Source organism: Equus asinus, chromosome X, assembly GCF_041296235.1.
Source record: "Equus asinus isolate D_3611 breed Donkey chromosome X, EquAss-T2T_v2, whole genome shotgun sequence".
Classification (NCBI taxonomy): Eukaryota; Metazoa; Chordata; class Mammalia; order Perissodactyla; family Equidae; genus Equus; species Equus asinus.
In genome coordinates this window covers 38,739,443-38,753,807 of record NC_091820.1, presented here as the reverse complement: position 1 = coordinate 38,753,807, position 14,365 = coordinate 38,739,443, and the positions used below count along the sequence as shown (strand labels likewise).

The following is a 14,365-nucleotide window of genomic DNA, read 5'->3' as shown; positions in this document are numbered from 1 at the left end:
GACTTACAACTAGGATAGACAACCATGCACTGGGGCTTTGGGGAAAAAAACAATAGGTCCTGGCAAATCCTGACACATGCTACAACATGGATGAACCTTGAGGACATTATGCTAAGTGGAAGTAAGCCAGCCACAAGAAGACAAATACTGCATGATTCCACTTATATGAAGTTTCTAGAGGAGTCACATTCATAGAGATAGAAAGTGGGATGGTGATAGCCAGGGGTTGGGGGGAGGGGGATGAGGACTTGTTGTTTAACAGGTATAGAGTTTCAGTTTTGTAAGATGAAAAAGTTCTGGAGGTCTGTTGCACTACAATGTTAATATACTTATATTAACACTACTGAGCTGTACACTTAAATGGTTAAGATAGTGAAAAAAAGAGAGAGATTTTAGAATCTTGTAAATAAAAATGACACATTGTTCCTTCTATCAAAAGTAAAATAAAAGGTCCTGATATGTTGCTGGGCTCTGGCAGACACAGAATACTTGACCACGGAACACCAGGCAGTCATACATCTAGAACTGCCCATTGTGATCTGGGATTTTGAACGCGGTCAAGGAGGCCCTCTGGCTCTCACACCAGGCTTTCTTTTGTTTGTTATAGTTCAGTTGTCTGACTGCATTATCTTTTTGTAGAGCATCAGTGGTACTTAGCAATAGCATCCAATCCTTTTATCCTTGTATCCTTATGTCTACTATTTCCCCCTTATGTCTCAAATGCCTGCTAAATCTTGTCCAGCAGTGCATTCTTTTCCACCTGTATACCCTTCTGACTCACCATCAGTGAGAGCTTTAACAATCGGACCACCATCTTGCACCAGAGACTGTCTGTGCTCCACCTGCCGCCAGGGATGGGACCCTCATTGCCAGCAGATGGCGAATGATCAAGCTCTAAATGCCCATCTTATCTCCTACTTTCCCAAACCACTCTGAGTATTATCTCACAAAGTGGTTCTCCAGAAGCAGTTGCTGAGATGGAGTTTGAGATATAAGATGCTTATGAGGGATTGATTCCTGTGCGGGGAAGCAGGAGGAAGCGGGATTGGGTGGAGGGACAGTTGAGCTGTGGTGCAGGCCCTGCAAAGCCTTGGCCGGCCCAGTGGGTAGCTCTGGAGCAAGAGTTGCCCGTCAGAGCACCCTTTTTGGGAGGAAAGACCGGGCTTTATACCTCTGTCTCACCCAGTCGCCAGATGTGGGCTGGCCTGGGCAGGGCATGACCTCGGGGAGGTGGGTCTCCAAAGCTGAGGGCCCCTACGACAGTTGGAGGTAGCTGAGCAGCAAGAGCTTCCTTGAAAGGGGGTCTGGGTGGTGCATCTCTGTGTTTACCACAAAATGTCAAATATTTTATTCAACTTATTATTGAAGAACCAGTAGTATGGAAAGCTAGTTCAAAAAGTACTTGAGGAACTGGGTTTGTGTAATCCTTTATATAAAAGAATATTACATTAACATTGTTGGTTAAATACAAAGCTGGCTAATGTCTCACAGGGCAATAAAACCATCTCCTATGGGGTTATCTTTTCTACAGGACAGAAGTCATTTGTTTCTCTACTGGACAAATATCTACAAGTTAATATGAAACTTCACAGAGTCTGGGCTTTCAATCAATAGTAAATAGTCAAACAAAGGTACATTTCCCTAGAGAACTTTCAGTAATCCTAGGGAGACCGGTTAAACAATGCTTCAATATGACATTAAAAAGACATGCTGCTCTCCATTTGCCTTATTTCCAAGTTTTGGAATAAATTTTCTTAACATCTCTAAGGCAGAACCTCTCCCCCTGTGCGAGAGCCAGCTTCCCCCTGCCCCTCACGGTTCTTCATCCATAAGCTGAACCTGCTGTGAAGTGCAGCTGTGATGGAAGGTTTGCGTTCTTGCCCTTGGAATTGGACCTTTATTTTCAATCAGGAACTGGCTGCTGTCTTCCAGGAGTTTTGAAGAGTTGAATACACAGCGCTTTCCATGGCACCCCAGAGTTTCCTTATCTCCTTTTCTCAAATCTTAGCAGTAAAACTGAAGCTAAGCTCCCTTTCTTGAGACCACAATTTCTTATTTTTATCAGAAAGCTTCTCACAAAATGGTGGCTAAGGAAGACCTTCCGGCGGACCTCAACATCTCCTTAGACAGAAATTAATCTTTATGTAAATCTACAGAAATTTCCTTTATAGCTCTTTTATCATCTTTTTACTCTCAAAAATCCTATCTGGAGTTGTGCCCACAGAATGGCCATTCACAAATTCTTACTTACTGTATGTCTAATTCTCTGAACACATTTTGCATTTGTCATCATCTATGTTTTTCATGTTGTTCATGTCACTAGTAGTATCTTCTTCCCACCTTACCCTCTGCCCCGGTTCTCCATACCTGTGCAAGTGCTCCTCATCTCTCAAGTTTCAGCACATCTTTCATTTCCTACACGAATAATATTTCCCCAAGGATCCTGTGTGCTCTTTGAAGGTAGCAGCTGTGTCCTTTATAATTTTTTACAGTCTCTTGAGGTAACTGACATACAATAAACTGCGTATGTTTAAATTGTGCAATTTAATGAATTTTGTCATATATATGCAACATGAAACCATCACCACAGAGTGGAACGTGTGAACTTAACTGCTGTGCCACCGGGCCAGCCCCAATTTCATTTTTAAATTTGCTAAAATTTTGTTTAAAATTTTGCATTTTGGTAGCTTTTTCATAGATTCCATTGTATTTTCTACATAGACGATCATGTAGATGATCATAATGACTTTTTACTTTCCATTCTGGATGACTTTTCTTTCTTTTTCTTACCTGATTGCAGTGGCTGGAACCTCCAGTACAATAGTGAATACAAGTGGCAAGAGTAGACATCCCTGTCTTATCCCTGATCTCAGGGAGAAAACATTCAGTCTTTCACCATTAAGTAGGGTGTTAGCTGTAGATTTTCCACAGATGCCTATTATTAAGTTGAGGAATCTTTATTCTATTCCTCATTTGCTGAGAGGTTTTTTTTTAATCAGAAATCAATGTTAAGGTTTTTTAAATGCTTTTTTCTACCTCTATTGAGATGGTCATATTTTTTTTTCTCTTTTAGTTTGTTATATCAGAGAATTACATTGGTTTTCAAATGTTAAACCAGCTCTGCATTCCTGGGATAAACCCCGGCTGTCATGATGTATTGTCCTTTTAATATATTGTATTTGATGTGCTAAAATTTTGTTTAAAATTTTGTGTCATGATCACAAAAATATCAGTCTGTTGTTTTCTTTTCTAATAATGTCTTTGTCTGATTTTTGTATTAGGGTAATGTCGGCCTCATAGAGTGAGTTGGGAAGTATTTCCTTCTCTTCAGTTTTATGGAAGAGTTTGTGTAGAATTGGTATTATTTTTTTCCCCCTTAAATATTTGGTAAAACTCACCAGTGAAGACATCAAGTTCTCTATTTCTTCTTGAGTGAGCTCAGGTAATTTTTTCTTTCATTGAATTCATCTATTTCATCTAAATTGTCAAATTTATTGATATAAAGTTGTTAATAATCTTCCCTTAATTATCCTTTTAATATCTGTAGAATTGGTAGTGATGTCACCTCTCTCAGCCCTTTGAGAAAATCACCCTTTTTGAGGCAATGAGAAGAGAGCTATGGGAAATCTGCTCTCAGATCCATTCGGGGACCCCCTGATGATTCCCCAGACTGGGGGCTGGGCTGCTGTTATGGAGCCTGCAGGAAAGCAGGAACTTCTGGTTCTAGTTGCTTCTTACCAAAGCCTCGAGATGTTTGAAGGAGGTGAGGTGCTGGCATTAAGAAAGAGAGAGCTTTAGGGGCCGTCCTGGTGGCGCAGCAGTTAAGTACGCATGTTCCACTCCGGGGGCCCGGGGTTCACCAGTTTGGATCCCACGTGCGGACATGGCACCACTTGGCACGTCACACTGTGGCAGGCGTCCCACGTATAAAGTAGAGGAAGATGGGCACGGATGTTAGCTCAGGGCCAGTCTTCCTCAGCAAAAAGAGGAGGATTGGTAGCAGTTAGCTCAGGGCTAATCTTCCTAAAAAAAAAAAGGAAGAAGAAGAGAGCTTTCATGAGGGTTAGAGCATGGCACTGAATGAATAGCAGAATAGGCAACCACAGAGGAAAGTGTTGTCAGTATCCCAGAGAGATCCTGAAGGGCCAGACCCACCTGCAACGTGCCAGGCAGCTACTTGGTACAGTTGAGGGGATGAAAAGATGTATGTGTCACGCTCTCTTCTCTCCATTTATCAGTCAGTCCAAGAGTGATAAACCATTCCAGGCAAGTGCTCTGTAAGTCACCTTTTGATCATTTCCACAACCAGGATTTTGGGAGGACAGAATTAGTTGGTGCTTTTGAGCCAATCCTTGAAATGAGTTTCCATGTGAGGTCCCAAAAAGAATACCTAGGCAAGTGGAACAGCACTGACTTCCCCAAGGAGAGATACTGGGTTTACCAGATAGCATCAGCCTAGCTACTTTGCCGTTACCAGTCTCCCTGTTGTTTAGGTATTCAGTTCAGGACTGTGCTAACTGCTTTTCAGAAATGCTCTCACTTAATTCTTACAACAACCTTTGGGGAGGTGTGGGCCATTATTAGCCCTGTCTTACAGATTAGGAAACTGGGGCACACAGAGGACATGTGACTTGCTTTCAGGTCACACTACTAGTAGATGATGGAGCCAAGGCTTAAACCTTGTCTATCTGTGTCCTGAAGCCCTTGTCCTTCATTAACAGTAACAGCTAGCTCTTAATGAGCACTTAGGCTCCGTTATAGACACTTCAGACGTGCTAACTCATTTTATCCTCACAGCAACATTGTCAGTTAGGTGCCATTATTTTCCCATTTTACAGAGAAGGAAACCAAGGTACAGAAAGGTTAGGTAACTTGCCCAAAGTTACATGGCTCATAAGTGCTTTGAAACCCTGGCAGTCTAGTGCTGGAGCCCAAGTTCCTAAGTCCCATTCTGTAATGTCTTCCAAGGTCACATTACACGAAATGTTTGCCCAGCATCAACAGCCTGCTCTGCAGCGTAACCTGAGTGTTAAGATGAGCCTTAGCAGAAGTGACCATGAGATTCCAACTCTACTGAGTTCTGCCACAAATCACATTGCTGGGTGATTTGCAGAGTCAGGAATATAACCCTGCTTGTCTGACCAGGGGTGGGGTGGGGGTAGCATGTAGAGAATAACCCAAGAGCCCTAAAAGGCCCTAACTGCTCAAAAACTTCTCTCTCTCTTCTATCTCCTGTGAATTACTCTTTGGACTAAAATCTCTCTCCCTTAAGATCATAACTGAGGAAGAAATGTGGTGCTGGATTTACTCCTTAGCTGTGGTCAGCTTACTAGACTGGCCCTGAGGGTGTGGGATACAGGACAGGGCAGTTTGGATGAGGCAAGGAGAATGGGGAGGTCCTAGAAGGAAACACACCCAGGAGGCAGTGAGCAGGACACTGGGCACCGAGCAGGAAGAGTGAGGATGGAGAGGAAATCTGCTAAGAGAGGAAAGACTCTTTGGGGACTCCAAAGGAGGACAAATAGGAGACCCCCAGCACTCACCATTTCTTTCATCATTGCCCCAAGGCCTGACTCCGATCTGAGGAAGCCCTCATGCCCAGCACCCAGCTGGGGAGTAGGGGCAAATGGGCGCCACATACCATCAAAACCCAGCTGTGGAAGGAAAACAAAACCACCTTGTTCCTTTGTGAAGGAATTTCAGGCATATTCAGCTGGTGGCTTGGGGTTTTTGCAAGGGTAGTGACAAGTTAGAGCTTGTTTCTGGAGTTTCCCTGGGGTCTCACAAAAAGCTTGCTCTGCTAGGTGCCCAGAAGCCTGACTATTCTCAAGAGTAGAAGTGGCAACAACATGGACTGTATTTCTGATTCTATTTGCTGCTGTTTGCAGCGCTACATGCATCCCATCTTGTTGTGAGTATGGGCTGGGGGATGTGCATTTCAGTGGGATTTGTGAGCAACAGCCTTTGCAACATCAGCCTTTGCAACATTGTAGGTCCTGTTCCACTTTATGAGAAGCTTGGGGAGGGGGTATTCTGTCCCCGGGCTGAGGAGCCCCAGACCAACATGTCATTTATAGGCATACATGTCTAGATGCAGAGGGAAAGGAGCCATTTCTCCTGACCCTATGTCAGTGGGGCTGCCTGAGAGACCCTGTGCCTGGGCTCCAGTGCCTCCACCCTGAACCTTGGCTGAGCCCCACACAAATATATAGACCACAGCTGGGAATGCGGCCCTTCAAACTCTCCACCTTCACGTGGAACTCTTTGTAGCAGAGCCAAGAACTGTAAATTTGCCGGAACTTCAGTGGCCTCAGTACGAGTAGTGTCACTATTTGGGACCACTACTCTGTTCCTGCTGCTTCTCAACCTCCTGGGTGAAATCTGCAAGATATCCATGAAGCTTGATTTTAAGACGCCTGGGCTGTCATCTAGGTGGCATAAATGAGAGACGGTTGTCTAGGTGTGCCTTGGACACTAGTTACTCAGTGGTAGACTTTGTCCTGTTCAGTTCCCCATCTGCATCCAACTCTTCATGACCCTCTTGTAATCTCTTGATTACAGGGGACCTGAGGTCAGGGTGCAGAGTAGAATGGAGGGGGAGGAGCTTGGGAACTGATTTGGGGTTCAGAAGAGAACAATGTAAGCCCGCTGAACCAGCAAAGGAGGGAATTATCTCAAGCCTCAACCCAAGGTTTACTTCAGTTTTATTAAGCTCTAGCAATGCCTACTAGATTTTGCTCTTGCAGTGTAATACAGATTAATTTTTTTTCAGTTGGGATGAAATTTAGAACAATGTGTTTTTAGGACATAATCTTGCTTTGCCATCCCTATAACTTGCAAGTTTAACTTTCCTTTGGAAATTGCACATTGCTCTTTTCTAAGAAAAATATTGTAAGCTTAATTTTTTCCTACCACTTTATTGATTATAATTGATGTTCAATAAACTGCACATTTAAAGTGTACGTAATAAGATGAGTTTGGCATAGGTACACACCTGTGAAGCCATTGCCATGATCAGGATAGTGAACATATGCATCACCCCCAACAGTTTCCTCATGCCCCTTTGTAATCCCTCTTTCCCACCCGATCTTCCCACTGTCCCATCCCTGTGCAACCACCGTCTGTTTTCTGTTTATATTTCCTAGAATTTTATATAAATGGAATCTTTTACAGCATACAAGCTTTTGTATACTGTATAGGCAGTATACAATCTTTTTCGTCTGGCTTCATTTACTCAGCATAATTATTTGGAGATTCATCCATATTATTGCTTTGATGTGCTAATTCCATAGCCCCATCTAGCAAGTCTTAAGTTTCCACTTTTTTTTTTTTTTAAAGATTTTATTTTTTCCTTTTTCTCCCCAAAGCCCCCCGGTACATAGTTGTGTATTCTTCGTTGTGGGTTCTTCTAGTTGTGGCATGTGGGACGCTGCCTCAGCGTGGTCTGATGAGCAGTGCCATGTCCGCGCCCAGGATTCGAACTAACGAAACACTGGGCCGCCTGCAGCGGAGCGCGCGAACTTAACCACTCGGCCACTGGGCCAGCCCCTTAAGTTTCCACTTTTATACTCTCATTCCCTTGGCTAAAGGCTCTGATAGCTTTTGTAACACACACACTCTTGGGAAAATAAAATTTAGACATTATGAACCACGTACACTTCCAGGTGAAGATCTTGCCAGAATTTTTTCTGAGAATTGCTTTTGTTAGAAGTGTGGTAGGAGGAAGGCGGAAAGAAGAAAGCTTCTAGCATCTGAGCGGTGTCCCTGAAGGAAACCAAGAAAGCCGGTGAGGGAGGCTCTGACCGCTGAAAACAAATGTTTCCGGCCTCCCAGTGTTGTAGAGAGCTAGCCCAGTACAGGGCTTTTTTCCATGTCTTGTCTGTCACAAAGTTTTTCCATAGGTGCTCGCCCTCATTTGGATCTGGCCTGTAAATACCTGCCTAGTCTCACCAGATCCTGTAGCTTTATAATGCATCTTTTGTATAAAGATATATTGATAAATAAAAAACTTGCTGACTTGTGTATGAATTTCATGTAAGTTCTCTTTTTAAAGCATAGATTTAAATTTTATAGACCATATAATATGGATGTTGCTTTACTTTCTAAAATATGGTACTTTATTTAGAATGTTAGGATATGCCCTGTCTATTTTGTAGAACCATAATTATCTTGAAAAATTGTTTGTTGCATAAATATTTTCAAGAGCTCTGACTGTAATCCTAAAGTGGTTTCTAACCATTTTGAAAGGGGAGGAGCTGATCACTGTAATAAACACAGGAATTCGAGCATCCTAGTGGCCACTTTAGCCCTGAGAGGCCAGTTATGAAAGATGTGGAACAACTCCAGAGACCCAGGGGTGTGCAGGGGATGGGGGGTAGCAAGTGCCTAATAGAGCAACAGTAGCAAACTTTGGTAAGAGTATTGGCAACAGTCATCTTTATTTTAAAGCACTTAAACCCTACATCAGCGTCTCTCAGCCATGGCTCTATTGACATTTGGGGCCAGATCATGCTCTGTTGTGGGGCGTCCTGGGCACTGCAGGAGGTTTAGCAGCAGCCCTGGTCTCTACTCACTAGATGCCGGTGGCACCTCCCTGGTTATGACAATCAACAATGTCTCTAGATATTGCCGAATGTTCCCTGGGGGACAAAATCACCTCCTTGCTCCCAGTTGAGGACCACTGCCCTAGAGCAAAAGATTCTAAAAATTTTTTTTTCTGCTTTATCTCCTCAAACCCCCCCGTATATAGTTGTATATCTTAGTTGCAGGTCCAATTGTTGTGGGATGTGGGACATCGCCTCAACGTGGCCTGACGAGCGGTGCCATGTCTGCGCCCAGGATCCGAACCCTGGGCCACTGCAGCGGAGCGCGCAAACTTAACCACTCAGCCACGGAGCCGGCCCTAAGATTTTTAAATTGAAAAAAACCCTCAACTTTATTGAGATATAATTCACATACCATACAATTCACTTTTTAAAGTTTTTTTTTTAATGTATTCACAGGTCAAGCAACTATCACCACAATCTAATTTTAGAACAACTTTGTCTCCCCTAAAAGAAACCTTGTGCCCATTAGAAGTCATTCCTTACCTCCCCAACCCTGGCAACCACTAATTTACTTTCTGTCTCTATGGATTTGCCTATTCTGGACATTTCATATGAACAGAATCATACAATACACGATTTTTGTGACGGGCTTCTGTTACACAGCATAATATTTCCAAGGTTCACCTGTTTTTAGCATGTAGCAGCACTTCATTCCTTTTTTTTTTTTTTTAAAGATTTTTTATTTTTTCCTTTTTCTCCCCAAAGCCCCCCGGTACATAGTCGTGTATTCTTCGTTGTGGGTTCCTCTAGTTGTGGCATGTGGGACGCTGCCTCAGCGTGGTCTGACGAGCAGTGCCATGTCCGCGCCCAGGATTCGAACCGTCGAAACACTGGGCCGCCTGCAGCGGAGCGCACGAACTTAACCACTCGGCCACGGGGCCAGCCCCTGCACTTCATTCCTTTTTAAGGCTGAATAACATCTCATTGCCTGGCTAAGCCCCATTTTGTTTATCCATTCATCAGCTGATGGACATTTGACTTGCATCTACCTTTCGGCTGTTATTAATAGTGCTGCTATGAACATTCATGTACAAGTTTTTGTGTGGACATATATTTTCATTTCTCTTGAATGAAATTGCTGAGCCATAAAAAACACTTTTTTAAACAGTAAATTCTTCTTTTCGAGATACATCTTACGGAAAATCCCCAAATATAAGCTAAACCGAAGTGGAGTGTTTGAAGTGAGGTTAATTGCTGGCCTGGAGATGTCTCCACAGAGCAGGGGTGTGGGGAGGAAGGAGGCGCGGCAGGCTTCCTGGGGACAAAGCCTGCATACCTGTGCCTCAGAGACTTCCAAGACCTCTCAGCTAAATTTAAAAAAGTGAATGATTATCAACGAAGTCCAGACCTTTCATCAAGAAGGAGAAAAACGCAAAACAGTTTGGCAATTGCTGTCTGCTGATTTGTGCCTCGGGCACCTCCATGTTTAATCTCCCAGGATGAAACCTGACCCTTCCGTGCCTTGGCTTGTAACGCCTTTCCTGTTTGCTCTTTCCGTCCAGGCACAGTTCTACCGTCTGGATCTCTACTTTTATCTCCTCACTCTGTGATAATCACAGGTCCCTTAGTTGGTTCCTCTCCAGCCTCCAACTGGTTTCTCCTTCTCTGGCCCATCTAGCCTGCCCCAGCCAGGCTAAACTTTGGAACAGCACCATTTTGATTTGGTCTCCACCTTTCTGTCAACAACATGAATTCAAGTTAATTCATTTCAGTTCATTCATTCATCATCAGATATTTACGATGCCCAGAATTTACTGCGCTGGGAGTGTTGGAGGAGTTCCGGATATGCATTAGAGTCCCTGTCTTTCATTAGGACAGATAAGACAGTTACAAAATATCCATCTGGGAAGGTGGTATGTGGTAAGAGCCATTTGAACGGTACAAGCACAAAAATAGCTAGAGATCTTTGCCGGTGGGTGAGATTGGGGATGACTTTGTGAATGGGACAGCACTGAAGAATTGGTAGGAGTTCTTTATATAGAGATGGTGGTAGTAGAGGCTCTGGTGGAGAGGACCGCATGAGCAAGGGCACGGAAATAGGAAAGCACAGATGATATTCTGGGAATGATGAGTCAAATAATTGAAGTAGATGAGTAATGAAAAATCAAGTAGTACAGTTATATAGACCAAAGAGAGTGGAAGACTTTGAAAGCCAGGCCAGGGGGTTTGACCTTTGTGAAGTAGACATTGGAGAACAAATGACCTGGGGTTTCTCCGTTGTTATAGCCCCCCTGGCTTATTGTTAGGAGATGCTGTGCTGCAGTGGAAGGGGTTTGGCCAGAAGGTTGGGGAACCCATGAACTGTCATGAACTCCCTTCATGATTTTGTCCAATTGCTTTATCTCTTTGAGCTTGATTTTCCTTATCAATAAATCAAAGGATATTGGACAAAACCATCTTGCCAGCATCTCTACTCCTGACTGTAAGCGTGGACCAAGAAGCCCTGATGCCGTTTGAAGAGTTAGGGATGAGTTGGGCTAAGGGCTGTGGGGAGATAGCAAGGATCATCTGTGGGATTGCCATGGAGAAATGAGTCATATTTGGGAACACTGGAAAATAAGAAAATATTTGTCTCTAATCTATCTAGCTTCCCTCTTGCACATCTTTTTTTTTCCTTTTAGTGGCTTCCTTCCCACCTTGAATCTAGAAAGTTATACAGCTCTCCAGGGATGAAGCACACGTACTTTGCCTCATCTTTGTATCCCTGGTTCACAGCACAGTGCCTTGCTCTTAGCCTCTCAGTAAGACTCTGCTGTATGAATAATTCCTTCCACCCTCCATCAATACCTGCTCTCAGGAAGGAAATGTGTACGCAAATTCATTCTAAGCCATAAATGGCTGATAATTATTTAAATTATGACCCATATACTAATACGAATTTTTCTCATGAATGGAAAAACAGTGCTAAAAACAAGATCCAGTTCTAGAGCTGGCATACATAGAACCGAGGGAGGTTTCAGGATGGTAGCAGTGACATTTCCAGCTGGGTTCTTAGTCACTATTATCCTTTTTTCTTAAAGTGACCCCTCCATTCCCACCTAGAGGCTAAATCTTGCTTCATTCTCTACAACAAATGCTGTCTGTTCTCAGCAGAAATTTCTGGAGCTCTATTTTAACATTCTGGGGCTCAGCGTTGGGCTCTGCTTGCTTCTAAATTGGTTCTGGGTCTTTATAGCCCATTTTATAGAATTGGCTCCTGTCTTGTTTCTTTAGTCCGGGTATCTGCCATGACAATACACCCCCAGATGCTCTCAGATTAGAGCTCTGTGCTTGTCTCTTTCTAGCATATCCTAACACCTTTCCACAATTTCTCTTTCCAGTGTATCCTAACACTTTTTCCCCAATCTGGCTAGCCGTGGAGTCAAGTTTTGGTTTCCATAGCCAGTTCAGTACCCGTAGTCTTGCTCCCTGTTGTAAGATGTCCCTGAGGCTTACTGCCAACTGCTTAGACTCCCAAGAATCACTATCCCTGTATAGCCTGCTCCTTGATACCCTGCCACCATACCCTGGGAACTAGCCAGAATTCTTGGCACTTCAAATAGGAGCTTCCTCCGCCCCGTCACTCAACTCACCTAACTACTGACCTGGACTACTCTCTGCCATTTGCTCCCACAGCTCCTGGACATTATATTCATCCTGCCTCCACATCTGAAGTTGAGCCAGCTCCCTTTTAAGGACAGCTTAGTGAGTCTATTTCTAGCCTCTGGCTTGTCTTAATTGAACTTACGCTGCCATGTCCTGGAAGATGGCAAACAAGGGCTCATTTATCTGGAGCTCCTGATGTCAGACCCTGGAGATAACAGCCTATCCTGCCAGGTTATAAAGAAAGCCACATGGCTAACTGTTCCTGTAGGAGTCACCTAGGCAACTGAGGCTGCCTTGTTGTCACAAGATAATAATCTTACATTTGGGTATTCTTCTCCAGTTAGATACCTTTTACTCGATTCAGCTCTGGGTTGCACTTGTCTAAAATTCTCTTCCTTGGCTTATAGGAAAGTTGGCTTAACTGCTGACTATGATGTTCCATCTGCCTCCTTGTATTATATGCTTACTGCGTTCAACTTAGGCAGAAATGAATTTCACTGGCAGAGGGGCCATATATCTGCACAGGGTGGGTAGATTACATTATGGTGTAATTTCAAGCATTCACAGAAAGTTTTTACATCTGAGCATTACATCGACGTTAACCGTGCCATCATTATTTCCATCCAAGCTGTCCAATGGATATGGCTGAATTTCTACTCTATGTTTTCAAAGACTCAGAATGACCTGGATAGAAGGACACAGAAACAAGGCAAAAACTATAGTTAGTAATTATGATGACTGTTGGTCTTTTGGATCCTCTCTATCAAACGCCAAAGTTTTTAGAGGAATTTATTGGCTCATACAACTGGGAAATGCAGTGTTCTATGTTTTGTGGTACAGCTAGATCTAGGGACTCAAATAGCATTATCAGGGCTCTCCCACAGTATCTTCCTTGGGAGGCAAAAAAAGGTCTTGGGGAGGACTGTGATTGGCTGATTTGTGTAATGTGCCCTCCCTTCATCCAGTACTATGCTGAGGAGGGAGGTCAATGCTGATTGGCCAGCTTAGATCACAGGAGGCCCAGCCCTATGGTCAGGAGGGGCCGGTGGTTTCAACTCCAACCAAACTGCAAGGATAATGGTTTCTCTGCAGGATAAAGGGGTTCTCATTCCAGACTTGGGTAAAGAGTCTCTGAGAACAATCACAGTCAGATGTCCATTTCAGGGATCAGGTGGATAAAGGGACCGTATCACATATTTGCTTAGACCCAAACCCCTTTAGGTGATGCATTGCTCACTTCAGCGTCTTCTTTTAGAATTTAAAGGTGATAGTGGGGGTAAGCGCCCTGGGTCGTATCTCAGTGTGAAAGAGTTTGTTGGAAATGTTCCCCTTATCCAGGCAATAGAACATTTTGGAGAGCAAGTCAGAAAGCCTAAAATAGGAGGGTCTCAAAAAAGCAGAGAGGGATACCAAGAATGAGGTAGATACTCCTGGCCTGCCCTATGTTCTGGCCCAGGGCCAAGGGCCAGCCTGAGGATTCCCACGTCTGCATGTCAGTGGGCGCTGGGTTCCATTGCTCATCTTGGAGCAGCAGCATGCCATGTGTTGGGGCCTGTCCTTCCCTGTTTGTCTACTCCCTCTCTCCTGAGTGCCTTTCCACTTCAGGAGCTATTCACAGCTCTTTCTTCAGGAGTCTCCTCTCTCCTCGGGCAAGATGGCTTTGTCCCATTGGCCCTGCAGAGTAGGCCATCCAAGGACAGTGGCACTTAACACATCTGGACAGAATTCATGATCACACCTTGATGAATGATGCCATTTTACTGAAAAGCACACTCTGCATGTCAATCTAAGGGCAGAAATTAAACTCTAAACCAACACAAACACATTACAAGTCAGTAGTGTCATTAAAAAGGACTGTATCATTAAAACATTTGTGTATTGTAGCTTAGGGGTTTAACTATGGTAAGACATTTTAGCTGTTTCTGGGGGATAAGTTTTGGATAAAAAGAAATTGAATGTTCTCTTCTCTTCCCACCAGAAACCCCATTCCTACCAATTTCTAAGAGCCAAACTGTCATTAGCTTCAGCAAACTAATAATGATTCTTAGTGGCTATGACCACTTCAGGGTTTTACTCTGATGGTATCCTTTCTATTCCTTGAAAATCGTATTTATCATAATTACCTCTTTTGTGTCCTTTCCTTAATATCAAAGACTTTGCCATCAGTGTTGAAG

General features: G+C 43.6%; 1 long non-coding RNA gene across 1 annotated transcript in view; it reads right to left on the bottom strand.

Moving 5' to 3' along the window:
* Positions 1-283: 283 nt before the first annotated feature.
* The window catches only part of LOC139042706 (uncharacterized), a 60,038-nt gene continuing 45,956 nt past the window's right edge, over positions 284-14,365 (bottom strand). The window contains exon 3 of the long non-coding RNA XR_011499754.1: positions 284-4,023. This is a non-coding gene — a long non-coding RNA (uncharacterized lncRNA). The remainder of the gene's footprint in view (positions 4,024-14,365) is intronic.